We start from the raw sequence: 14,308 nt of genomic DNA on the forward strand, positions 1-14,308 counted from the left end.
GAGCAAGCAGTCAGTTTTTTTCGATCCTATCAGTATCGACGCACTTAGCGAACATTCTCTCTGCTTGGTGTTTTGGGGAAACGCATGTTTCATCTTCCGCCGTTGTAGGAAAGATATCGTTAAAAAACACTCGTAAGCCTAAATTCCATCACTATCGGGAAACCGGGCCAAGGTAAATGTTGAACTGGAATGGAAAAAGGCACTGAAAAAGGTACTGGCCCTATCAGGCCAGTGACTGACGAGATCCACTGGCCACGGCGGGCCATCGTTAATGTCAGATTCTGCACACAAAATAAAATAAATGTGCCAGAAAACAAATAGGCTAAGCGGATTTCGACTCACCATTACCACATTATATGGGATGTGCAAATTCAATCACATTATATGGGACGTGCAAATGAATGCGTTCTCCCTCAGTTTAGAAATTTGACTGCAACCACAGCGCACACAACACACACCCAGGTACAGAGAGGCTGGATAGACAGCAGACAAACCAGCAGTGTTTCCCTGTCATCCCTCACTTTGTGACTGACAGGCACCTCTCATATCAATAGCTTGCTAGAAGATGCATATCGTTCATTCCAGATGAAGAGGGCTCTGCAGACTTTTTTCAGACTAGCGAACTGAAAAGTATCCTAAATAATTTAAGTAGAAAAAGTACCCGGCTGAAAATGACTAAATCGGCTGTATAGCCAACTGCTGGCACTAGTGGAAAACACTGTCAATTGTCTTCATTCGCATTCATGCCAAGCACTGTGGTTGGACTGCAACTGAGGTAGTGACAGCATAATGTCCCCTAAATGAACGCGAGAACCAGAGTTGTAGAAGACGACAAGTTGGGATCATGATGTGCTGATGTTCACCCAGTTAAAAAGGTGAGACAGAGCTCTGCTTGACTATTGCAGATAACATGGAGTCTGCCTGCCAGTTGGGATGTGCACAGTTATTTAAATATCTGAACGGATGTTAGTATTCAAATACTTGTAGGAGTATTCATTTTTGTGAAAAAGGTGATTCTTACATAAGGATATACCATTATAAATTATTAATTTAATAAAACAAACTTTGACTAGCTCCGCGTGCCCCATAAAAAAGACAGGTAGATGACCGGTTGCCTTCACATGTGTAGCTTGTTGTTTATGTTGGCCAATCAAAGCGGAAAAGAGGCTCAATGTGTAGAAAGTGGAGTGAGTTCACTAATGCAATACAATTACAGAATTAAAAGTTCGCGAAATGAGAAGGAGTAGGCTACAATGAGCAACCCAACAGGTAGGCTGTTGTTTTATCTGAATGGGATTGGGAAGAAAGCACAGCATGTGGCCTCAATTAGCTAGCTTCTCTAGGCTACTCCACTCAAGACAGGCACTGTTATATGGGATGATAAACATTGTGGTTGCTACGAGTTAGCTAGTCTTGGTAGTAGCCAAGTTCCCTTAGAGTCTCTCTCTCTCTCCGTCTGCTCGCCACACACACACACACACACACACACACACACACACACACACACACACACACACACACACACACACACACACACACACACCGACCCATACCCTCCGCAGCTGTAGCAATAGTGCACAAGCCTCCCTCCTTCGCGCGGTAGTGCTCAGTTTAAAAAGATACTTACACATTTTTGGGGGGGAATCTCTCACAAAAAGTAATGATACTATTCGAATAGTCAAATTATTTCAAATCCCCATCCCTACCTGCCAGTCACTATTAAACTAAGCTTGGGTGTATACCGGGGTATTTGGAAATAGCCACAAGATGGTTTTTCAATACAGTCAATACAGTTGAAACTATCTTAGAATTGTTTTATCAATTTGAATATTTGTAGCTACTTTAAGTAAATATCTGAAGTCAACTTGTGCAATACGCTAGGAGATAAAGATCATGTTCTTCATTTCACCGGTCACAATTTTTAATTATGACACTTGTCATTGTGACTGGGGACTACTGGTAAGTGACCAGAGCCTTGTGAGTCACTTACTTTTATTCAGCACGCGCCAGGTGATTTAGTTACAGTATGGAATTCACAACCAAATGTTTGCCAGCTAGATATCTTAACTATTAAGTTAACTGTCTAAAATGTGCTAAACGCTCTGTAGTTGTGCATTTGGTTTGCTAATTTAGTAGCTAGTTAGCCATCTAGCTAAGTGGTTAGGTTCTTCCAAAAATCAAGCTTCGCATTATGACAGCAGAGAATCCTCTCCCGGATCAAGAGCCTTGTTTTTTAATATTTATTTTGTGTGTGCAGCAAACTGTGAGTAACATGTTTGTGTTACTTGTATAACTTTATGAGCTGAGATTACGATCCTGAAAATAGTTTAGGTCAGAGATTGTATAAAATGTTCCCAATGCGCTCGTTAGCATTGAATTAGCATTCTCTATGGGATTTGACATGTACTTATTAGCATTGCTAACTTTTGGATTACAAAGGCGGAGTGGGATTTGAAAATGGCGCCCCTTGTGTTCAGTGCAGGTATTACCAAATATCCCGGTATGGCACAAGATTGGTATGAAGGTATGACAATTTGGATACCACCCAAGCCTATATTACACAACACCCCCTCCATTTTCTTCTGAACAACCACTCATGCTTGTTACACACAAACTACAGTGGGGAGAACAAGTATTTGATACACTGCCGATTTTGCTACTTACAAAGCATGTAGAGGTCTGTAATTGTTATCATAGGTACACTTCAACTGTGAGAGACGGAATCTAAAACAAAAATCCAGAAAATCACATTGTATGATTTTAAAGTAATTAATTTGCATTTTATTGCATGACATAAGTATTTGATCACCTACCAACCAGTAAGAATTCCGGCTCTCACAGACCTGTTAGTTTTTCTGTATTAACTGCACCTGTTTGAACTCATTACCTGTATAAAAGACACCTGTCCACACACTCAATCAAACAGACTCCAACCTCTCCACAATGGCCAAGACCAGAGAGCTGTGTAAGGACATCAGGGATAAAATTGTAGACCTGCACAAGGCTGGGATGGGCTACAGGACAATAGGCCAGCAGCTTGGTGAGAAGGCAACAACTGTTGGCGCAATTATTAGAAAATGGAAGAAGTTCAAGATGACGGTCAATCACCCTCGGTCTGGGGCTCCATGCAAGATCTCACCTCGTGGGGCATCAATGATCATGCGGAAGGTGAGGGATCAGCCCAGAACTACACGGCAGGACGTGGTCAATGACCTGAAGAGAGCTGGGACCACAGTCTCAAAGAAAACCATTAGTAACACACTACGCCATCATGGATTAAAATGCTGCAGCGCACGCAAGGTCCCCCTGCTCAAGCCAGCGCATGTCCAGGCCCGTCTGAAGTTTGCCAATGACCATCTGGATGATCCAGAGGAGGAATGGGAGAAGGTCATGTGGTCTGAACAGACAAAAATAGAGCTTTTTGGTCTAAACTCCACTCGCTGTGTTTGGAGGAAGAAGGATGAGTACAACCCCAAGAACACCATCCCAACTGTGAAGCATGGAGGTGGAAACATCATTCTTTGGGGATGCTTTTCTGCAAAGGGGACAGGACGACTGCACCGTATTGAGGGGAGGATGGATGGGGCCATGTATCGCGAGATCTTGGCCAACAACCTCCTTCCCTCAGTAAGAGCATTGAAGATGGGTCGTGGCTGGGTCTTCCAGCATGACAACGACCCCAAACACACAGCCAGGGCAACTAAGGAGTGGCTCTGTAAGAAGCATCTCAAGGTCCTGGAGTGGCCTAGCCAGTCTCCAGACCTGAACCCAATTGAAAATCTTTGGAGGGAGCTGAAAGTCCGTATTGCCCAGCGACAGCCCCGAAACCTGAAGGATCTGGAGAAGGTATGGAGGAGTGGGCCAAAATCCCTGCTGCAGTGTGTGCAAACCTGGTCAAGACCTACAGGAAACATATGATCTCTGTAATTGCAAACAAAGGTTTCTGTACCAAATATTAAGTTCTGCTTTTCTGATGTATCAAATACTTATGTCATACAATAAAATGCAAATTAATTACTTTAAAAATCATACAATGTGATTTTCTGGATTTTTGTTTTAGATTCCGTCTCTTACAGTTGAAGTGTACCTATGATAAAAAATTACAGACCTCTACATGCTTTGTAAGTAGGAAAACCTGCAAAATTGGCAGTGCATCAAACACTTGTTCTCCCCACTGTACCTACCTCTATTAAAACAACAGACACCATCTCCCTCCCTCTATTTCGCTACCCTCACACACAACCTCTCTGAATACACACTCCATCTCTCATTACACACACACCTTACTCTTCTCTCCCGGTCATTACACACTTGCTCATTACATAAACACTGCTTTAATTACACACACACACACACACACACACATGCTCTGTCCCCCTCTCATCATCTTTATCTAGCCACAGAGACCACGTCTCAGTACAGTGAGAAATACATTTTGGTTAAGGAGTGCAACAGTGACTATAGAAGGGCCAACACCAAGACATCTCTGGTTCCATAGCCAAGGCAGGCCCGGTCTGTAAAACAACACCTTTCCCAGGACAAACCCTTCTGCATTATGGGGATGGCTTCAATAGCCTTCAAATGGGTTGAATGGCGCATCAGGAATATTACTTATCCACTCATCTGATAGATCTGGGTGATGGGAAGGGACAGGGGCCTGTACAGTAACTATACATCACACCTCCAGACACTGCCCTAATGGAGAGAACTGCAGACAGAGGGAAGGACATTTGGGTCATTTAAATAGAGTAGTGTTCTCCACACATACACGGCAGGGCTGTGCAGGGTCACACATACAGCAGAGCTGGGCTGCTGGCATAGATAAATGGGCTCGGTCAGTGAGAGGGAGAACGCTGGGTTTTGTGAGGCTAGAGAATATTTTTTTTTAAACACACACACACACACACACACCTCACACTGATCCAGCACATCCCTCTCAGCTCACACTTATCTTTAGTTTAACCATCTACTCTGTACCCATAGACTGAACAAGACCAAGGTCACAATATGGCTGACATTTGTTTTACTGGAGGCGGATCAGTACACACAGAGAGAAACTGTGAGGAAACCAGTAAGCAACGACAGTTTTCTTTTAGAGAAAAAAACCCGGATCAAACTAAACGTAAGACACTGATTTGACAGCTAGGCCTAAATTACGCTTTTCATTAGCACACTAACATCTAGCAGCAAATCAATTGCTCATATCCACACACGCACAGAGTACTAGACTGTCTGAGGTTATTGGCACAACACATTTGAATTAGCCTAAATTCTCACTCTCTCCCTTTGAGAGCCAGGCTGTCCTCTAGCCCAGGGAAACAGGCTGAATCCTCAGCCAAGCTGCATTAACAGTGTGACAGACGACCCTTTACACCCCCCTCCCTCTATTGCTCTCCCTCCATTCGCCCACTGACCAGCCAGCCTTCCCCTCCCCCTCGCGCTCCACATGCAGACAGTGGGTCACTGCGGCTTTAAGCTGAGGCATAACGTCATCTGTTTAGAAGTGATGCACAGCATAGCACAGCTCAGTCAGCACACATGTGGCACACACAGCTAGATCACAACAACGCACAGCTTAGAACTCACAAAGCCACTCACTGACAACTCACAAGTGATTCAGAGCACCCAGCAGCAGCTCCTAATAGGGCTGGCACAATGACCGTATAACAAAGGGTTATGGTTGAAGACAGTCATGAAAATAAAATAACCAGCATAACGGTTGGTGGAATGAACAGCTGAGTGAAGACGGGACTGCCAGGCTGTGGTTGTGCCAGGCTGTGGTTGTGCCAGGCATTGTGGTTGTGCCAGGCATTGTGGTTGTCTGTTTCTGCAGTAACATGGACTCTTAAAAGGCCCAGTGCAGATAAAAACCTGATTTTCCTGGCAGTAGGTAGCCTAGTGGTTAAGAGTGTAGGGCCAGTAACCGAAAGGTCACTGGTTTGAATCCCTGAGCAGACTAGGTGAAAAATCTGCTCTGCTAACCAGAGCGTTGCATGTGATCACATCACATGGCATAATAAAAGGTCTTAAATTCTTAAACATTATCAATGCATTTTTTTTTATTTTTTTTACTTTCAGCGGCCATGCTGAGTTTGTTTACTTCCTGAGTAAGCACGGGTAACCCCCAGTGACAACATTGGTCTGTATCATACAAATATTTACACATGTTAAGTTTGCTGAAAATAAACGCAGTTGACAGTGAGAGGAAGTTTCTTTTTTCTTGTAGTAACCAAACAAAGTTGTTAAATCAAAATATATTTTATATGTGAGATTCTTCAAAGTAGCCACCCTTTGCCTTGATGACAGCTTTGCACACTCTTGGCATTCTCTCAACCAGCTTCATGAGGTAGTCACCTGGAATGCATTTCAATTAACAGGTGTGCCTTGTTAAAAGTTAATTTGGGGAATTTATTTCCTTCTTAATGCTTTTGAACCAATCAGTTGTGTTGTGACAAGGTAGGGGGGTATACAGAAGACAGCCCTTTTTGGTAAAATACCATATTATGGCAAGAACCAATCAAATAAGCAAAGAGAAACGACAGTCCATTACTTTAAGCCGTGAAGGTCAGTCAATACGGCACATTTCAAGAACTTTGAACGTTTCTTCAAGTGCAGTCACAAAAACCATCAAGCGCTATAATGAAAGGGCTATCATGAGGACCGCCACAGGAATGGAAGACCCAGAGTTACCTCTGCTGCAGAGGATAAGTTCATTAGAGTTACCAGCCTCAGAAATTGCAGCCCAAATAAATGCTTCAGAGTTCAAGTCACAGACACATCTCAACATCAACTGTTCAGAGGGGACTGTGTGAATCAGGCCTTCATGGTCGAATTGCTGCAAAGAAACCACTACTAAAGGACACCAATAAGAAGAGACCTGCTTGGGCCAAGAAACACAAGCAATGGACATTAGACCGGTGGATATTTGGTCCTTTGTCTGGAGTCAAAGTTTGTGATTTTTGGTTCTAACCGCCGTGTCTTTGTGAGACGCGGTGTGGGTGAACGGATGATTTCCACATGTGTAGTTCCCACCGTAAAGCATGGAGGTGGTGTTATGGTGAGGGTGTGCTTTGCTGGTGACACTGTCTGTGATTTATTTAGAATTCAAGGCACACTTAACCAGCATGGCTACCACAGCATTCTGCAGCGATACACCATCCCATCTGGTTTGGGCTTAGTGGGACTATCATTTGTTTTTCAACAGGACAATGACCCAACACACCTCCAGCCTGTGTAAGGGATATTTTACCACGAAGGAGAGTGATAGAGTGCTGCATTAGATGACCTGGCCTCCACAATCCCCCGACCTCAACCCAATTGAGATGGTTTGGGATGAGTTGGACGGCAGAGTGAAGGAAAAGCAGCCAACAAGGTTCACCTTTCAACAGGACAACGACCCTAAGCACACAGCAAAGACAACGCAGGAGTGACTTCGGGACAAGTCTCTGAATGTCCTTGAGTGGCCCAGCCAGAGCCCGGACTTGAATCCCATCGTACATCTCTGGATAGACCTGAAAATAGCTGTGCTGCAACGCTCCCCATCAAACCTGACAGAGCTTGAGAGGATCGGCAGAGAAGAAGAATGGGAGAAACTCCCCAAATGCAGGTGTGCAAAATTTGTAGCGTCATACCCATGAAGACTCGATGCTGTAATCGCTGCCAAAGGTGCTTCAACAAAGTACTGAGTAAAGGGTCTGAATACTTATGTAAATTTAATGTTTTTTATTTTTTATAAATTAGCAAACATTTCTAAAAACCAGTTTTTGCTTTGTAATTGTGGGGTATTGTGTGTAGATTGATGAGGTGGGGAAACTATTTAATCCATTTTAGAATAAGGCTGTAACGTAACAAAATGTAGAAAAAGTAAAGAATACTTTCCGAATGCACTGTATACACTGAACAAAAATATAAAAAACACAACATGCAACAATCTCAAAGATTTTACTGAGTTACAGTTCATAAGGAAATCAGTGAATTGGAATAAATTCATTAGGCCCTAATCTATGGATTTGATGACTGGGTATACAGATCTGCATCTGTTGGTCACAGATAGCTTGAAAATAAAGTATGAGGCGTGGATCAGAAAATGTGTTAGTATCTGGTGTGACCATTTATCTGGTGTGACCATTTGTCTGATGCAGTGCGACATCTCCTTTGCATGGAGTTGATCGGGCTGTCAATTGTGGCCTGTGAAATGTTGTCCCACTCCTCTTCAATGCCTGTGCGAAGTTGCTGGATATCGGCGGTAACTGGAACACGCTGTCATACACGTCGATGCAGAGCATCCCAAACATGCTCAATGGGTGACATGTCTGGTGAGTATGCAGGCCATGGAAGAACTGGGACATTTTCAGCTTCCAGGATTGTGTACAGATCCTATCGACATGGGGCTGTGCATTATCCTGCTGAAACATGAGCTGATGGCGGCAGATGAATGGCACGACAATGGGCCTCAGGATCTTGTCACGGTATCTCTGTGCATTTAAATTGCAATTGTGTTCGTTGTCCGTAGCTTATGCTTGCCCATACCATAACCCCCCGCCACCCTGGGGCACACTGTTGACATCAGCAAACCGCTCGCCCACATGACGCCATACATGTGGTCTGAGGTTGTGAAGCCGGTTGGACGTACTGCCAAATGATCTAAAACAACATTGGAGGCGGATTATGGTAGAGAAATGAACATTCAATTAACTGGCAACAGCTCTGGTGGACATTCCTGCAGTCAGCATGCCAACTGCACGCTCCCTCAAAACTTGAGAAATCTATTGTGTTATGTGACAAAACTGCACATTTTCGAGTAGCCTTTTATTGTCTCGGCACAAGGTGTACCTGTGTAATGATCATGCTGTTTAATCAGCTCCTTGATATAACATACCTGTCAGGTTGATGGATTTTCTTGGCAAAGGAGAAATGCTCACTAACAGGGATGTAAACAAATGTGTGCACACAATGAGAGGAATAAGCTTTTTGGGATGTTTTATTTCAGCTCATGAAACATAGGACCAACACTAGACATGTTGGGTATTTCTGTTCAGTGTAAATAGAAACATTTCAATTTGGCCCTAACAGAAGAACTATAAAAAGTTAATTTAAATGACCATGGTAGCAATTGAAAGAGAACACTTTGGATATGGGAAAATTATCAGACCAAAAGGTTAGGACACAACAGTTCACCTCACAAGACTGAATCCAAACATTACACTTGATTTCATGTGCATTTTACCTTTTTTATTTTATAAAACTTTTCACAGGATTTGTCAATAACAAAATCTGAAAATACTCTGGATATATTCAGTAACATAACAATATGCATTGAAATGTTGGACTAGGTGCAAGATAACTATTACAAGGGTTTGAATAAGAGGTCTAACTGGTGTGGTCCTCTGTAGCTCAGCTGGTAGAGCACGGCGCTTGTAACGCCAAGGTAGTGGGTTCGATCCCCGGGACCACCCATACACAAAAAATGTATGCACGCATGACTGTAAGTCGCTTTGGATAAAAGCGTCTGCTAAATGGCATATTATTTATATTATTATTATAACTGGTGTCCACACACTTCTCCAAACTGTACCCAGTTCCTAAGCAATTTCAATGCGCTTTTTATGACTCAAGGAAAGAGCCTTCAACTATAAGGTGTAGGAATGCACATTTCAGTCAATTTTGCTGCCGACTAACCAACCCTCATTAACGGGTCAACAAACTGTAAATAAAAATTCTAAACAGTAAGATTACATGACCAACAGAATGTACTATGCATCCATACAAAGAACTTACATTTTTCATTAAAAGCTTAATGGAAACATTGTCTTACAGTCAAAAGGCTATAGTCTATTATTGAACATGCACCTCCTGTAATGAAGCAGCTAATAAAACGTCATATTCAAACATTTGCCAAAATGTTCTAAACACTGCACCTAATGCGAGCGGTTCCATATGTGAGAGATGAAAACCTCTGTTACAAAACTTAGAAAGAGGGGGAATCTAATAGCAATAACTAGGATGGGTTGCTAATATGACTAGGATTGTGCCTTCGGCTTCTGGACAACGAAAGAAAGTTGATATGAAAACCAACAGAACAGGAGAGAAATTCTGGGTAATGGCATGAGGAAGTCTTTATAAAATAATTGCCTCCATGCTTTTATGGTTGGATTTTGGCTAGGTTACCTTGAAGCAAGGTAAGACATGCCTCGCCTCATTATTTGAAGTAAAGACAAACGTTCAGGTTTCAAACAATTATACTGCTTCAAACTCACATTGCAAAGTGGTGGGTGACGCGCTGATCGTCTGCCTACTGTTGACTATAGCCTATGCACTGGGAGGCCAGCTTTAATTACGAGTTGACACTGAAAAATAAAAATAGTCGCTCTTTTTAATTGTTTGTTGCGCAATGTCTGGGCTTACAAAAGCACGTTTCACTCCAGTACCAGCTTTTAGAGGAGCTGCTCTCGCGCTGTCTGACAGGTGATCGCTATTCCGCTCCTCAAACTAGGCTCTGTATGCTGTGCACGTGTGATAAATGAGATACATGGCTAACGAAAATACACACGCAACAATTTCATTCCACTAAATTATGCTAATTAACCTATAGACCGATAAGCATGACCAGTCAAATGTATTTTTAGCGACTACCCAATTAAAAGGTGCTCTTTTTTTTTTAGCTCTCCTAGCTTTGCCATTGAGGAACTGAAGCAAGCACACTTGCAAACAGATTTTGGTGCACATAGAATGGAGTCATGAGTGCATTCAAGTGCGTGTTCCGTGGCAAATGTTCATCACAATTCGACAAACATAGGCTCATTCTGTTTAGGACAACCCAGGTTATAACACGTCATCCTTGTAACTGTGGAACAAATTTAGCGATCATAAAACGTTGATACTGTAAATTACATGAGTTTTCAAATATGGAAATGTGAAGTGCACATTTGGACTCATGGGTGTGTGGTTAGCTTGTATGACATCAAAGCTGTATTTATTATAATCCTCAACCTCTCATCGTTCAGAACACATCGACTCCTCAATTTACTGCATTTCCCTCAGTCAAACAACAAATGTGCAAAAGTAGCACAATTAGCGGGAGGGATGGGGGAATAAGCTTGTCATTCAGAACTGCTGTCGGTCAAAACCTATAAAGCGCTGTGAAGCAGAGAACCTGAGCTCTGACGTGTAGAATATTACTGTACAGCCACTGCGTTCCAATTTAGACTTATCAATGACAAAATCTGCTATTTTCAACCCGTATACGGGATGACAGGGACTAAAAGGACTACAAAAACTGTGATATGAGGAAAATACCATCAAGGGTACAAGACTGTGTACATACCAGAGTTTGGGGGTAAACAAACAAATTATTCCATACAACATTGCGGTCTGTATCAGAAACAAGTCACGTGATCTGTTAGTGAACACATGACGGCACATGCAATCTCTGCAAAAAAAAATAACATTTATGTTGCACAGTAATATCGCTATCGCATATATTTGATATCACCACGAGTTACTAGGATTGAGAATCCACTTCCGGAACCCCTTGTTCCAGCCTATTCATCATAGAGGTTAGGCCACAGCTTCCCCAGGCAAGGGAGTGGGGGGCTGGCAAAACAGGCAGAGGGACCCTAGATGGGTGTGTGTGTGCAGCCTCCGCAAAGCTCTGCAGCAATGAGGAAGAAGCGAGTGAAAGGGAGAAAGAGAGCGAGGGGGAGTGAGAGAACATAAACTAATGCACAGATGGACATCTTCCTTCCACACACCAACAACCTGAGGATGAGGGGCTGACCATCCCCCCGTTCCAGCACACACACATCAGCCTGATCAGGGTGTATTCCTCCTACACTGGCTCCAGGCAGCTGGACACTGGCTGGGGTGATGCTGAGACAAAGTTAAAGAGTGATAGCACTGTTTAAGGTCGTCTGCCTGACAATAACTGACAGTGGTCCAAACGTTGCCACATCCAGCCCCTCCAAGCCTACTGCTAGCCGTACGTCCATCTTTCCATCTTTTAAATCAGCACTGACACTGTGACTCAACACTGTTAATGCCTACTACAATTATGATGCTTCCAGATGGGGGACATGCATGACAAACCCAGATGTCATGGTTTTCAATAAAACAGACACAGCGAATTCTGCCAAGGCCAATGCACCGGCCAAGTCAAACCGGATGGACCCTCAAACGAGCCACAACACCGTGGGGTTTGGTCCATGTAGCGGTTACAGCCACCACCTTTGTTGCATGTATGCCCGTGAGAACATGGGATCGCATATGTTACACACACATCTCTCCATAATGTCATCATTTTCTGTAGGCCTCTGGACTTAAAAGGAAACAACTTCAATAGTTGCCAACCAATACCTAGCAATGTGGACTCAGATTACACCGCTCGGGCAGTATTGATTCTGTCTGTCAGCTACTTTCACTGCCTGGCTGGCCTTGTTTCAGAGTGCTGGCTGGCCTACAAACACAAATGAGTGGATCAAGGCTGATGCAGTCATTATTACAACTGTAAAGCGCTGTCTCCATCTCCAAACACGCACACATACACATGTCTAATGTTGAACTAATGCTAGCGGGTGCCCAGATATTCCAAGAATGTCAAAAGAAGATTCACCATCCCACCCCTTCGCAGATGCAGGTGTTCTCTGTAGTAAAGAGAAACATCAGGAAATTTAGTGTAGAAAGGTGAAATCTGTTCTCCCACCTAGGACACTTTTACAGAAGGGGCAGGGAGACACAGAATGCAGCTGTGCAATGACTTTCAGGGACTTTCCCATCTGGGTTTACAGTACAATGTTGTGCAGTATAATCTACCAAAAGCAGCTCTATCTGCAAGGCAGTGTCTGGTATTACACCGGATTTACGCACTCTGAAAGGCTTTAGTGATCATTCACAGCCTCCCTGTTTCCTTCCTACAGCCTATATAGAAAACACACTGACTCACGCACTGCTAGCCAACCCACATAACCTTAAACACTTCATTCAAAGGTCTATGACTTCTTCTGAGTGTAACGTTAGTCTGTCAATAAATACAGTACACCAAACAAATGAAATCAATGTACCACAGAAAGTCAACAGTTTAATTGCTTTTCTATCAGCACTGACAATGGCACTGTGGAAGGGGGAAATCAGCTCTACACAACCATATACCCGATGTACAGCTATCCATTTAATAACTAGCTACGAGCTAGCCAGCTAGCTAATTAATGATGACTCGTAGCTACTATTCGATGGCCTAATCTATCTGTCTGACAATTCTAAAACATTGGTAGGGAAATGGTCGACAATCAAAATAACTGGTTAAAATAATAACACACCTAACTAGGTAAATGAACATTACACGCTACGTTGTGAAGTAATGGAACATTCTGAGCTGGCTACCATCGTTCAGTCTTTCCTCCTGGCTTCCTCCCAGCAGTAACGTTAACAACCCTCCCTGGCGGTTTTCAGCAGTGAGCGAACATCGCCATTCTAGCTAGCTAACAGCTAGTAATAGTGTCAATCATATTTACGTTAATTGTTTTCATACAAACCCTGTCAGATAGATCGATTACTTTATGTAAAGTACGTTAATCCCCTAGCTCATTTAGATAACGTTAGCTATCATTTAATTGAAAATGTCTGATTAGCGTTGACTTAACTAGCTAGATTGGCTAGCAGCTTCCTCTTGCTAGCTAGTTTGCAGTAGCTACCATACATAGTTAACGACGTTAGATTGGCTAGCAAGCGGATGCTGTTGTTGAATGAGATTACAAAATCAAACATTTTATCTCCAATGAAGTAAACAACCAGATACATACGTTGATAGTGACATGTTAGTAATAACACAGATAGTAACTAGCTACTATACGAGAAGAAAGAATTTATGAAAAAATAGTCATTTTCCGTACCGTAGCCTCTCTATTTGTGTCTGCGCCGGGCGTTGGCAGGTTCGCACTAGGGGCTTTCTAGTCAAAAGTACAGGGGCACGTGCGTAGAACGTAATACGTGACATGCTAATAAGAAATCACTTATAGCAAAATTGATTGATTGACTCCAAATGACTTACATTTCAATAACAGTGAACATGAATATATTCCCTAGTAAGAATAGTGCAGTACAATACTGGTATTATCTTACTCTGTGGTAATGCAAATTATGAGAAGACCTGACTTTTACATCTTTTCGCAATCACCTGCTATAGTGATTGGGAGAATATGGACAGCTGTGTTTACAGTAATATTGCCTTCACACAAGAGCATTATTTTGACCATCATTATTATTTTTACTCCACTACTCAAAGGGCTCCAATACAATAGTAGGTAGCTTAGCGATT

The 14,308-nt window shown here is 42.8% G+C and overlaps 1 protein-coding gene across 1 annotated transcript in view; it reads right to left on the minus strand.

Annotated features, from left to right (window-relative positions):
- cdc42 (cell division cycle 42) overlaps positions 1–13,949 on the minus strand; it is a 33,065-nt gene extending 19,116 nt beyond the window's left edge. Inside the window, exon 1 of the mRNA XM_084167338.1 lies at positions 13,884–13,949. The gene's annotated coding sequence lies outside the window, so the exon portion shown is untranslated. The remainder of the gene's footprint in view (positions 1–13,883) is intronic.
- Between the last annotated feature and the right edge of the window lie 359 nt (positions 13,950–14,308).

This window comes from Coregonus lavaretus, assembly GCF_964263955.1.
Source record: "Coregonus lavaretus genome assembly, chromosome: 8".
In the NCBI taxonomy this organism is placed as follows: Eukaryota; Metazoa; Chordata; class Actinopteri; order Salmoniformes; family Salmonidae; genus Coregonus; species Coregonus lavaretus.